This window comes from Talpa occidentalis, unplaced genomic scaffold (assembly GCF_014898055.3).
Source record: "Talpa occidentalis isolate TD23 unplaced genomic scaffold, MPIMG_talOcc4v2.1 talOcc4.3, whole genome shotgun sequence".
Taxonomy (NCBI): domain Eukaryota; kingdom Metazoa; phylum Chordata; class Mammalia; order Eulipotyphla; family Talpidae; genus Talpa; species Talpa occidentalis.
In genome coordinates, this window is record NW_023603184.1 from 19,199,912 (window position 1) to 19,210,849 (window position 10,938).

Here is a 10,938-nt window from a genome sequence, read left to right on the forward strand (position 1 = left end):
TTTTTCATCCAATATTTGGGACTGGCTCCTGGGTAACAGCCCACAGATCCAGGAAATTTAGGAGAGGTATTTCTGAGCACCCACTAGGGCTGGAGTAGCAGAAACCCTGGGCTTGTTACCCTGCCACTCTGCCACTGTGTGACTGTGTAACACAGGTTTACAGCATCGTATGATTCAGAGGTATGGAATCACCCCTCGGGCGTATGTTACCACACCCACCACCATGTTTTTTTTTGTATTTTTTTTAAGCAGGAAATGTCCTTTTGTTTAATTTCCCAAATAAAATATCACACCGCAGCTGATCCCGCAAATGTAATAGTGGGGAGACTCTGATCGAAATAGGGAAATACTGGGTTCTGTTGCCACCATACCAAATTACCACAAAGCTAATGGCTTAAAATAAGTTATGAATTATCTTATAGTTCTGTAGGTTAGAAGGCAGAGCAGTCTCTTTGGAGGAAACTCAGGAGATTGCAGGACTGCATTCCTTTATGGAGTCACCCAGGGATCATTTCTTGAATGAGGAGCCTCTTTTCTCGCTTTGGGAGGTGACATTTCTTGGTTCATGGCATTTCCTCAGTCTCCACAGCTAGGGCTGTTTTGCCTCTTTGACCATTCTGTAATCACAGCTTCTACTGACCACAGCTGGGAAAGGCTTTTCATTTCTGAGGACCTGTGTGATTAGATTATCCACTTGGCTAATCCTGGATGATAGCCTCATGTCAAGGTCCTTAATCATACCTGTTTAAGTTCCTTGTGCCATGTGAGGCAACATACTCAGAGGTCTGATATCTTTGGAGGGCATTACTCTGCCTACCACAAGGGGGGAGAAAAGTGGGGTGGGTAGGAGCCTTTCTCTATGGCATTTTCTTCATGGGCAGCTATAGGGTAAATGAGGATTACTCAGGCTTCTGCGCCATTGGCCTCTATGGCTATCACCTGTGGCCTTGAATGTGGGAGGTGCTCGGGCGTGTAGGGTCTAGGTGCGCATGCTGCTGGACAGCTGGAGTGTGGTGTAGGCATGCTGAGAGACTGCACATATATGGGCGGCATCCCAGAAGATGGGGTGAGCAGCAGAGGAATGTGCAGTGGAGTGCAGCAGAGAACGCTAGAGAGTGCCCGAGAGCCCCAGAAAGCCTGAGGATTTACTGGGGGTAGGAGGCCTCCCTGCCTTCTGGCCCTCTGGCTCCCCTGCCTCCCCTGCCTTCCTTACACTACAAATGGTGTGGAGAGATCATTAAATGCTTGGAAAAGCCACTGAGGGCTCCAGGACTTTACTTGCTCTGCCCTACTGCCTTCCTGCTGCTACTATTGGTGTTGGTCAGCAGGATTCAGTGCAGACGGGTATGGAGCCCTCTGAAGACCTCAGGAGGGACTGAGAGGTGGCAGGCCACAGGCTTTAGTGCTTGGTGGCTGGCCTCCTCTCTGGGTGCTTCATGAGTCCCTGGTGCAGGTGGAGAGGCCTCTGAACACAGATATGGTGCCTGCTTGGAGGCAGGGCTGGGGGTTGCGTGTTCCTCACAGCTTTGCAAATGGAGTCAAGGACAACACTGGAGGGCCATAGCAGCACAGGAGGAGGAAAAGGTCCAGGAGCTGCAGGACAGACATCATGTGCAGGAGACAACCTGCAAGGAATAGCCCACAACTCCTGAGACAGCAGATATGTAGGAGAAAAGGACCATGATTCGTCAGATAGACCTTACCCAGTGCTGGGGCTCGGAAAAAAACTGATGGAGTTGGACTAACAGTTCTGTTAGAAGCTGGGAGAACTTTTGGTGGTTGGATGTTATGTCATTTGTGCAACTGTAAAGTCAGGAACGGACCACTGAGCAGGTTTCCGATCCCATGCAGACTGGGTAAAGGAGGAGTCAGAATCCTCAGCGGTTTTTTGCAGGTTTTTATTGGGATTCAGCGGGTACATGGCAGGCTGGGGGGCTGGGAGGCTGGCAGTCCTCCCAGCCCCCAGCAAGTCTTCACTCTCTCTGGGCTCTCTGGCGGTCTCTGCTTCTCCTTCTTTGCTTCCCTCATCGGCTTCTCTTCGGCTTCTTTCTCTGCTTCTGCTGGCGTCCCCGTGACAACGCCCTTAAAAGCCCAGTCTTAGCCCAGGTGAATCCCATCTACCTACGCCCACACCCTACTCCAGGTGCCCGCCCTCAGGCATGCATTCAGGACCGCTAGGATCCATCATCTATCCTGATGGTGGGCGGGCAGAAAAGCCTGACATTTTCCCTTACCCTACAGCAACCCAGGAGATGAAAATCAAGGGGTTGCTGGCGGGTTTTGGTGGCCTAAGCAGCCTTGTGTGAGGTTCTCTGCAGCCAGGCAGAGATTTATCAAAAAGCCAATATGGTTAAGGCAAAAAGCTGGTGGCAAGGTCGGGAAGTCCTCAGTGGTTAGGCAGCCAAAGGAAGTTACAGAAAGCAGGTGAGCCTCTTAATACTAGCTGTGTGTGATGCCCTGTTGATTTTGAATTAGGGTGAGGTGTGGAGGAACCCATTCTCAGGATTACGACTGGAAGAGGCTAGAAGAGTCCTTTGGGGCAGGTGGGGAACAAGGCTTGGTGGAGACCACAGTCAAAGAGGGGACCAGAGTGGCCACATGTGGAGGTTACCTTCCACAGGTACCCCCTCCGCTCCCCGCCGCATGTATGTGGGAAGGCCTGGCTGTAGTTCAAGTGTCTTTCTGTCACATTGGTGGATCTGAAAGCCAAGTGTTGGACAAGAAAAGAGAGTTAGTGTTGCCAGTCAGGGTGCCCACACCCTGGAGGTGGGTGCAGTAAGTTGCATGTGTCGGAGACCCCAGCCTGAGAAGGTCAGGAAGCCTGATGGCTCCTGGTGTGTGACCACAAATGCTTTCAGTGAATAGTGGTTCCCCCCCTCAAATGAATGAGCCTGTGGGTAGGAAACTTGATTGACAGTCTGCTGTGCTAATAACCTTTATTATTTTACCTAGGTTGGTGGCCTGTCTTGGTTTACTTGCATTATGTTGTAATTTGTAGTAATGTATTTACTTGTATTTTATTTACTTTTTGCGGGGAGGTGAGAGGATTCACCAGAGACAGAGTGGGGGGACGGAACAGGCAGATTGAATGAAATACACTGCTGAGGGGAGCAACGGGCGAGACGGGAGAGCTCTGCTGCACCATACGGGTAGCACCATATGTGTAGCTCCTTGGCATGGAATTCATGCTGCAGAGGCTGCGGATTGCTTTAGCACTGTGCTTAAACCCAGGCACCACCAGGGAAGCACACTATTTTTTTTTTTTTTTCCCTTTTGTGGGTCATGACAGTGATCATATTTGCCAGGTAGATTGTACAGTGAAATCCTGACGGGGGTGGAATGTAGGGTATGTCTGGCTTTTCCCCATTTGACATTCATGGTTTCTAGCTGCGGCCTTGAATGGCAAGATGGGAGGTGGAGGGAAGCTGGGATGTGCTGCGAGTGTGCTGGAGGGTGAGGACTAAAGGGTTGTGTGAACCAGACAAAGAGGGCCTTTGCTGTGGAGAGGAGAGAACAAAGGTAAACACAGAAGAGAACCCACAGCTACCCCCGCCCCCCAAGTGTCGTTCTGTAAGAATGTAATGAACAATCCTGAGAAAGTGTCTGAAACTGCCTATATAAACTGCCTGATTTTGGACCCGTGGACCATAAAGGTCGGTCTTGGTCGTTCTTGGAATCGGCATGGGTGTGCTACAAGAGTTCCCGCCCCCCGACCATGTGTCCTTTTTTTAATTAATAAAAAAATTCACACTATGAGTTGATGTGTCAGTTTATTGCAAATTGAATATAGTTCCGCCACCTGAAAACACCCTCTCATAGAGAGTCGCGGGAAGGTGAGAGAATTCACCTGAGATAGAGGAGCAGGGGGCACACAGTATAGTAGACAGGCGCGCAGACGCGCACACACACACGCGCGCAGACACACACACACGCACACGCACGCAGACACACGCACGCAGACACACACACACGCACGCAGACGGGGAGCAGGGAGCTAGCGCTGCGCAGGGTCTCAAACTCGACCCCGCGCTGCGCTGGGCCTCGAACCTGAACCCGTGCTGCACCGGGCCTCGAACCCGCGCAGCGGAACTTTGCTGCATAGGCGCTCAACTGGCTGAGCCATGGGGGAGGCCCGAGTTTCCTCAAGATATTTGCAGTACTTACCTATCTCTATGAGCCCTCGCTGCTGGGCGGCAGACGGCTTCACAACAAGCTGCTCAATCCACTGAGCCACCGGGGTGGCCCCGGGTTCGCTTAGGCTTTCTGCACTATTTAACTGGTCTCTACCAGGCCCCACGACCTTACTCACAACTTCCCCAACAAGTCCTGCGTTTTCCAAAACGCCATTTCCAAACCGCTGCCAGAGTGCAGGCTGTGAGTTGCAAGTGGCTTTAGAGCTTCCCTCTGCTGAGCTTCTGCTAGCTTTAACCCTCTCTCTACCAGATGGAGGCTGTTATTACCACTGCCCTAGGGGTTCAGCTATTGAACCTCTTGATGCCAGAGTAGACGGTATTACCCCTTGCTTTAGGGGCTCAGCTACTATTGAATCTGTCTCTACCAAACTGGAGGAGGTCACACGTTGCTTTAGGGGTGCAGCTACCATTAACCCTCTCTCTGACAGGCTGGAGGAGGTCCCACGTGACTTGGAGGCCTCAGCTACCATTTGAAGTGTCACTTTCAGACTGGTGACGTCACAAGTCTCTTTAGGGGGGCAGCTGTCTTTGAACCCCTCTCTGGCAGACGGGAGCATGTCACAAGTTGCTTTCGGGATTCTGCTACTAGGTAACCTGTCACTCCCAGTCTGGAGGCTGTTCCAAATTGCTTTAAAGATTCACCTACTCTGGAACCTGGCTCTACCAGTCTGGAGGAAGTCACAAGTGACTTCAGAGGTTTAGCTATCTTGAAACCTCTCTCTAGAAGACTCCACGATGTTACCAGGTGCTGAAGAGGTTCCGCTCATTTATCACCTTTTCTCCCTACCACATTGGTCATTTGAGAGCCCGGGCTTTTTGATTGAACCTCTCCTCTTTCTCCTAGATTGCATGTTTGTTTGGGGTTTTTCATATTTTCAACTTTTTTTTTTAACCTCTCCTGACCATAATGGATGTTTGTTGTAGATTTTTTTTCATTGGCCCACTATTTTTTTAAACTCTATCAGAACAGGTGATTTCAGTTTTTCATTGTATCAGCTAATATGATTTTTTTTTACTGTCTAACAGATTGGATATTTCAAATATTTCATAGTTTCAGCTATTACTTAAATTCTCCCTACCAGATTGTATGTTACCAGTTGCTATGGAGGTTCAGCTATTTTTTTTTCCTCCTCTACCACATTGGATATTTTAAAGCCTGGGCTTTTTTTTTTTTGTTTTTAAATATTTATTTATTTATTCATACAAGCACTGGGTCCAGTCAGAGGCGCAAGGGTGAGAGAATTCACCAGAGCCACAGCGGGGAACAGAACAGGCAGAAGGACCAAAGCACACTGCTGAGGGGAGCAGCGGGCGGCAAGAGTGGTCTGCACGCCGTTGGGACCCTCGCCCTATGCCTGGGGATCGAACTGGTGTTGCGGAGGCTGCGGGTAGCTTTGGGAGGCCCTTTTTCTATTTTCTTTCTTTTTTTAATTTTTTTTAAAAAAAAAACCTCTCTTCCCTCTTGATTTAGAGAAGGTGACAAGATATTTTAGAGGTTCTGCTATTTGTTTAACCTCTCTCTACCATTTTGGATGTTTTACAGGTCCAGCCAAAAATGCCACAGAAAATCATATTAAACTAATCAATCCATTTAGCAAAGTAGCAGGATACAGAATCAACACACAAAAATGAGCGGCCTTCCTATACACAAACAAATCTGAAGAAGAAATCAAGAAAACCATGCCTTTTATTATTGAAACAAACAAACAAACATCAAATGCTTGGGAATAAGCCTGGCACAACAGGTAAAGGACTTATACAAAATACATTATAAAAGATTATGAAAAGAAATAGAAGAGGACACAAAGAAATGGAACCACATCCATTGGAACCTCCTCTCTACCAGATTGGGTACTTGAGAATTCCGGCTTGACTATGGTTATTTATTGTACTATTTCTTTGGATATATTTATCTATATTTGTAAACCAGAGACATCCTGCAGGGGGGGAGGAGCGAGGAGCACAGGGGACTGAGGTGATGGTGCACGGGTGCATTGCTGAAGGAAACTATGGGGGCTACATCTGAGGTGGGGGAAAGCAACCATTGCTTAAAAATGAACAATGATGCAAAAATACACAAAAAGAACATTAAAAAAAAACAAACACAAACGGACACCTGCTCTCCTGTGCTTATTGCGGCACTTTCTAGGATAGGTAAGCCATGGAAACAACACAAATGCCCCCAAATAGATGACTGGATCAAGGAGACATGATGTACACAATGGAATATTACTCAGCAATCAAAAAGGACACAGCCAAGCCATTCGCAGCAACATGGCTGGCGCTGGAAAGGATTATGCTCAGTGAAATAAGGCAGAAGAGAGAAGAAAAATGTCGGAAGGTTTCACTTATAGGAAGAAATGTAGTGAAACCGAATGAGGGATCAGGACAAAAAATAACTACAATAAATGAAAAATCAAAGCCAAGAGGCAACCATAGACCAGAGGCATTCTGGAGGGGAGGCGGAGCTAGAGGGATGAGGGTAGGAAGAGAACAAGGGACTATGGTGACGGCGCACAGGCGGCTTGGTGGTGGCAACTTCACAGGGAGGTCATACACTGTACAATAATGAAGGATGGTGCAACAAATATAGCCCCCCCCCCAAATAAGCTCCAGCTATTACTGTACCACCTCTCTCTACAGATTGGAGTTGACAAGTCATTTGAGAGTTTCCCCTCTTTCACCTTACGAATAAAATATATTCTGTTTGCCCCTGGTATTAGACACATGCGTTCTTTTGAGCCTCTGGAAAAAATAGGATATACATTAGATAACTAATGAGAACAAAGAGACTGGGAAATAGCAGGCGGCGACTCCACCAGGAAAGAGTGCATTGTCCTTTGAGTCTCTGGAGTAACATAGAAAAAGAGCTCAGGTTCTCTATCCGTGAGATAGTTTATGAAACACAAACTCCAGGAAGGGTGCCAAATATCAGACCCAACAGCTCACCATTTCTGGCAGACGCACTCTGGGCCAGATGGTCAATAGCCCCTGATGTCACTTGTGAGGAAACGGACCTCGAAGAAGCCTCCTGAGAGGGGCCATTCCTAGTCAAGACATTTGTCTTCCTAGTCCTCTTTCCAAAGTTTCAGAGTGACATCTTTCACCCAGAGTCCTTTGGACATGGAGTCTCAGTCATCTCAGTGTATTCACCTCTCTGATTCAGCCTGACCACTTGGGAGAGACGGTCTGAAAGTCAACCTGGGTCAAGAACGTTCTGTAAGGACTTGCGACTTGCAGGGTTTTCACAATGGTCTGAAATGGAAAGCATCTCAAACTGCATTGGGAGAAGGACTTAGACAATCATGACACGAGGAGCTGGGAGATACAGAATGACACACCCATGCTTGCTTCCAAGTGTTTGGAAAATGCAAAAGAGCTCCCTGCCCCTTCTGAATTGGATTGGTCTCCAATTGCATCTTGGACAACAAAGGGGACAGCACTGTTTCCACAACACCTTCGACAGGAAATGACAAAAAATTTCAACATGAAATTCACACGCTGAGTTGTTTTTTGCAAATGAACAAAATGCCAGCACAAAATTCACACACTGAGTTGTTTGTTGCAAATGACAAAAACTTCCAATACAAAATTCACACTAGGAGTTGACCATCTCTTATATAAGAGTCAGGCGTGCGCGGGTGAGAGAATTCACCGGAGACAGAGGAGCAGGGAGCACACAGCAGATTCAGCAGACACAGGGAGCAGGCCGGGCACAGACCCACTCACACACACAGACCCACTGAAGCAAGCAGAGCTGGGTGCCAAGTGCCAGGCCTCAAATATGCGCGGCGGAGCTTCACTGCCTAAGCGCCCACCTCGCCGAGCCACCAGAGCTGTACCGGGGTCGCTGAGGATTTCAGCACTATTGAACTGGTCTCCACCAGGCCCGAATGACGATCCTCAAAACCTCCCTTACAAGGCCTGCGATTTCCAAAACGCCATTTCCAAGCCACTGCCAGAGAGCAGGCTGGTTGCTGAGAGCTGCTTCAGAGCTTCCTCTGCTGAGCTTCCACCAGCTTTAACCCTCTCTCCACCAGATGGAGGCTGCTATGACGAGAGCCCTAGGGCTGCAGCTACTGAACCTATTGCTACCAGAGTGGACGGTGTTACCCCTTTAGGGGCTCAGCTACTATGGAATCTGTCTCTACCAAACTGGAGGATGTCACCCGTTGCTTTAGGGGTGCAGCTATCACTGAAACTCTCTCTGACAGACTGGAGGAGGTGCCACGTGACTTTAAGGCTTCAGCTACCATTTGAACTGTCACTTTCAGAATGGTGGATGCCGCAAGTTTCCTCAGGGGTTCCTCTGTCTGTAAACCCCTCTCTGACAGACGGGAGGACGGCCCAAGCAGCTTTCCGGATCCCGCTGCTATTGAACCTGTCCCTTCTTATTATTATATTTGTCTCGAATTTGCATCTTTGACCTCAAAGTTGACAGCAGTGTTTCAACACCTTCGATATGAAATGAAAAAAATTCCAATATGAAATTTACACTATGAGTTGTTTGTTGCAAACGAAAAAAATTCAATACAAAATTCACACTATGAGTTTTTTGTTGCAAATGAAAAAAATTTCAATACAAAATTCACACGATGAGCTGTTTGTTGTAAATGAATAAAATTTCAATATAATATTCACACTATGAGTTGTTTGTTGCAAATGAAAAAAACTCCAATTTAAAATCCACACTATGAGTTCCTTGTTGCAAATGAAATAAATTTCAATACAAAATTTACACGATGAGCTGTTTGTTGTATGAATAAAATTTCAATATAATATTCACACTATGAGTTGTTTGTTGCCAATGAAAAAAATTTCAATATAAAATTCACACTATGAGTTGTTTGCTGCAAATGAAAAAAACTCCAATTTAAAATCCACACTATGAATTCCTTGTTGCAAATGAAATAAATTTCAATACCAAATTCACACTATGAGTTGTTTGTTGCAAATGAAAAAATTTCAGTACAAAATTCACACTACCAGTTGTTTGCTGCAAATGAAAATAATTTCAATGCAAATTCACACTAGGAGCTTTTTGTTGCAAATGAATAAAATTTCAAAACAAAATTCACACTCTGAGTTGTTTGTTGCAAATGACAAAAACTTCCAATACAAAATTCACACTATGAGTTGACCCTCTCTTATACAAGAGTCAGGCGTGCGGGGGTGAGAGAATTCACTAGAATAGAGGAGCAGGGAGCACACAGTAGAGTAGACACACAGAGGGAACAGGCAGGGCACAGACCCACTCACACACACAGACCCACTCAAGCAAGCAGAGTTGGGTGCTGAGTGCCAGGCCTCAAATCCACGCTGCGCAGCTTTGCTGCACAAGCGCTCACATAGCTGAGCCACTGGGCCGGCCCCGAGTTCCTTAGGATTTCTGCACTATTAAACTGGTCTCTACCAGGCCCCACGACCTTACTCAGAACTTCCCTTACAAGTCCTGTGATTTCCAAAATGCCATTTCCAAACCTCTGCCAGAGTGCAGGCTGTGTGTTGCAAATTGCTTTAGAGCTTCCCTGAGCTTCTGCTAGTTTTAACCCTCTCTCTACCAGATGGAGGCCTTTGTTACCAGTGTCCTAGGGGTTCAGCTATTGAACCTCTTGCTACCAGAGTGGACGGTGTTACCCCTTGCTTTAGGGGCTCAGCTACTATTGAATCTGTCTCTACCAAACTGGAGGGGGTCACACGTTGCTTTAGAGGTGCCGCTAGCTTTCAACCTCTTTCCTTCAGACTGGTGGATGTCACCAGTTCCTTTAGGGGCGCAGCTCTCATTTAACCTCTGTCTGACAGACTGGAGGAGGTCCCACGTGACTTTAAGGCCTCAGCTACCATTTGAAGGGTCACTTTCAGACTGGTGGACGTCACAAGTCTCTTTAGGGGGGCAGCTGTCTTTGAACCCCTCTCTGGCAGACGGGAGGATGTCACAAGTTGCTTGCGGGATTCTGCTACTAGGTAACCTGTCACTCCCAGTCTGGAGGCTGTTCCAAATTGCTTGAAAGTTTCAGCTACTACGTAACCTGGCTCTACCAGTCTGGAGGATGTCACAAGTGACTTTAGAGGTTTAGCTATCTCGAAACCTCTCTCTAGAAGACTCCATGATGTTACCAGGTGCATGAGAGGTTCCGCTCATTTATCTCCTTTTCTCCCTACCGCATTGGTCATTTGAGAGCCCCAGCTTTTTATTGAACCTCTCCTCTCGCTCCTAGATTGGATATTTGTTTGGGGTTTTTCATATTTTCAACTTTTTTTTTGAACCTCTCCTGACCATAATGGATGTTTGTTGTAGATTGTTTTTCATTGGCCCACTATTTTTTTAAACTCTATCAGAACAGGTGATTTCAGTTTTTCATAGTATCACCTTTTTTTTTTTTTTTTTACCGTCTAACCGATGGGATATTTCAAGTATTTTATCGTTTCAGCTATTACTTAAATTCTCCCTACCAGATTGTACATGACCAGTTGCTTTAGAGGTTCAGCTATTTCTTTTCCTCCTCTACCACACTGGATATTGTAAAGCCCGGGCTTTTTATTTCTATTTTTTTTAAAGATTTATTCATTTATTCATACAAGCATGGGGTCCAGTCCGAAGTGCGGGAGGGTGAGAGAATTCACCAGAGCCAGAGCGGGGAGCAGAACAGGCAGACGGACTGAAGCACACTGCCGAGAGGAGCAGCGGGCGGCAGGAGAGGTCTGCGTGCCATGCGGGACCCTCACCCTGTGGCCGGGGATCGAA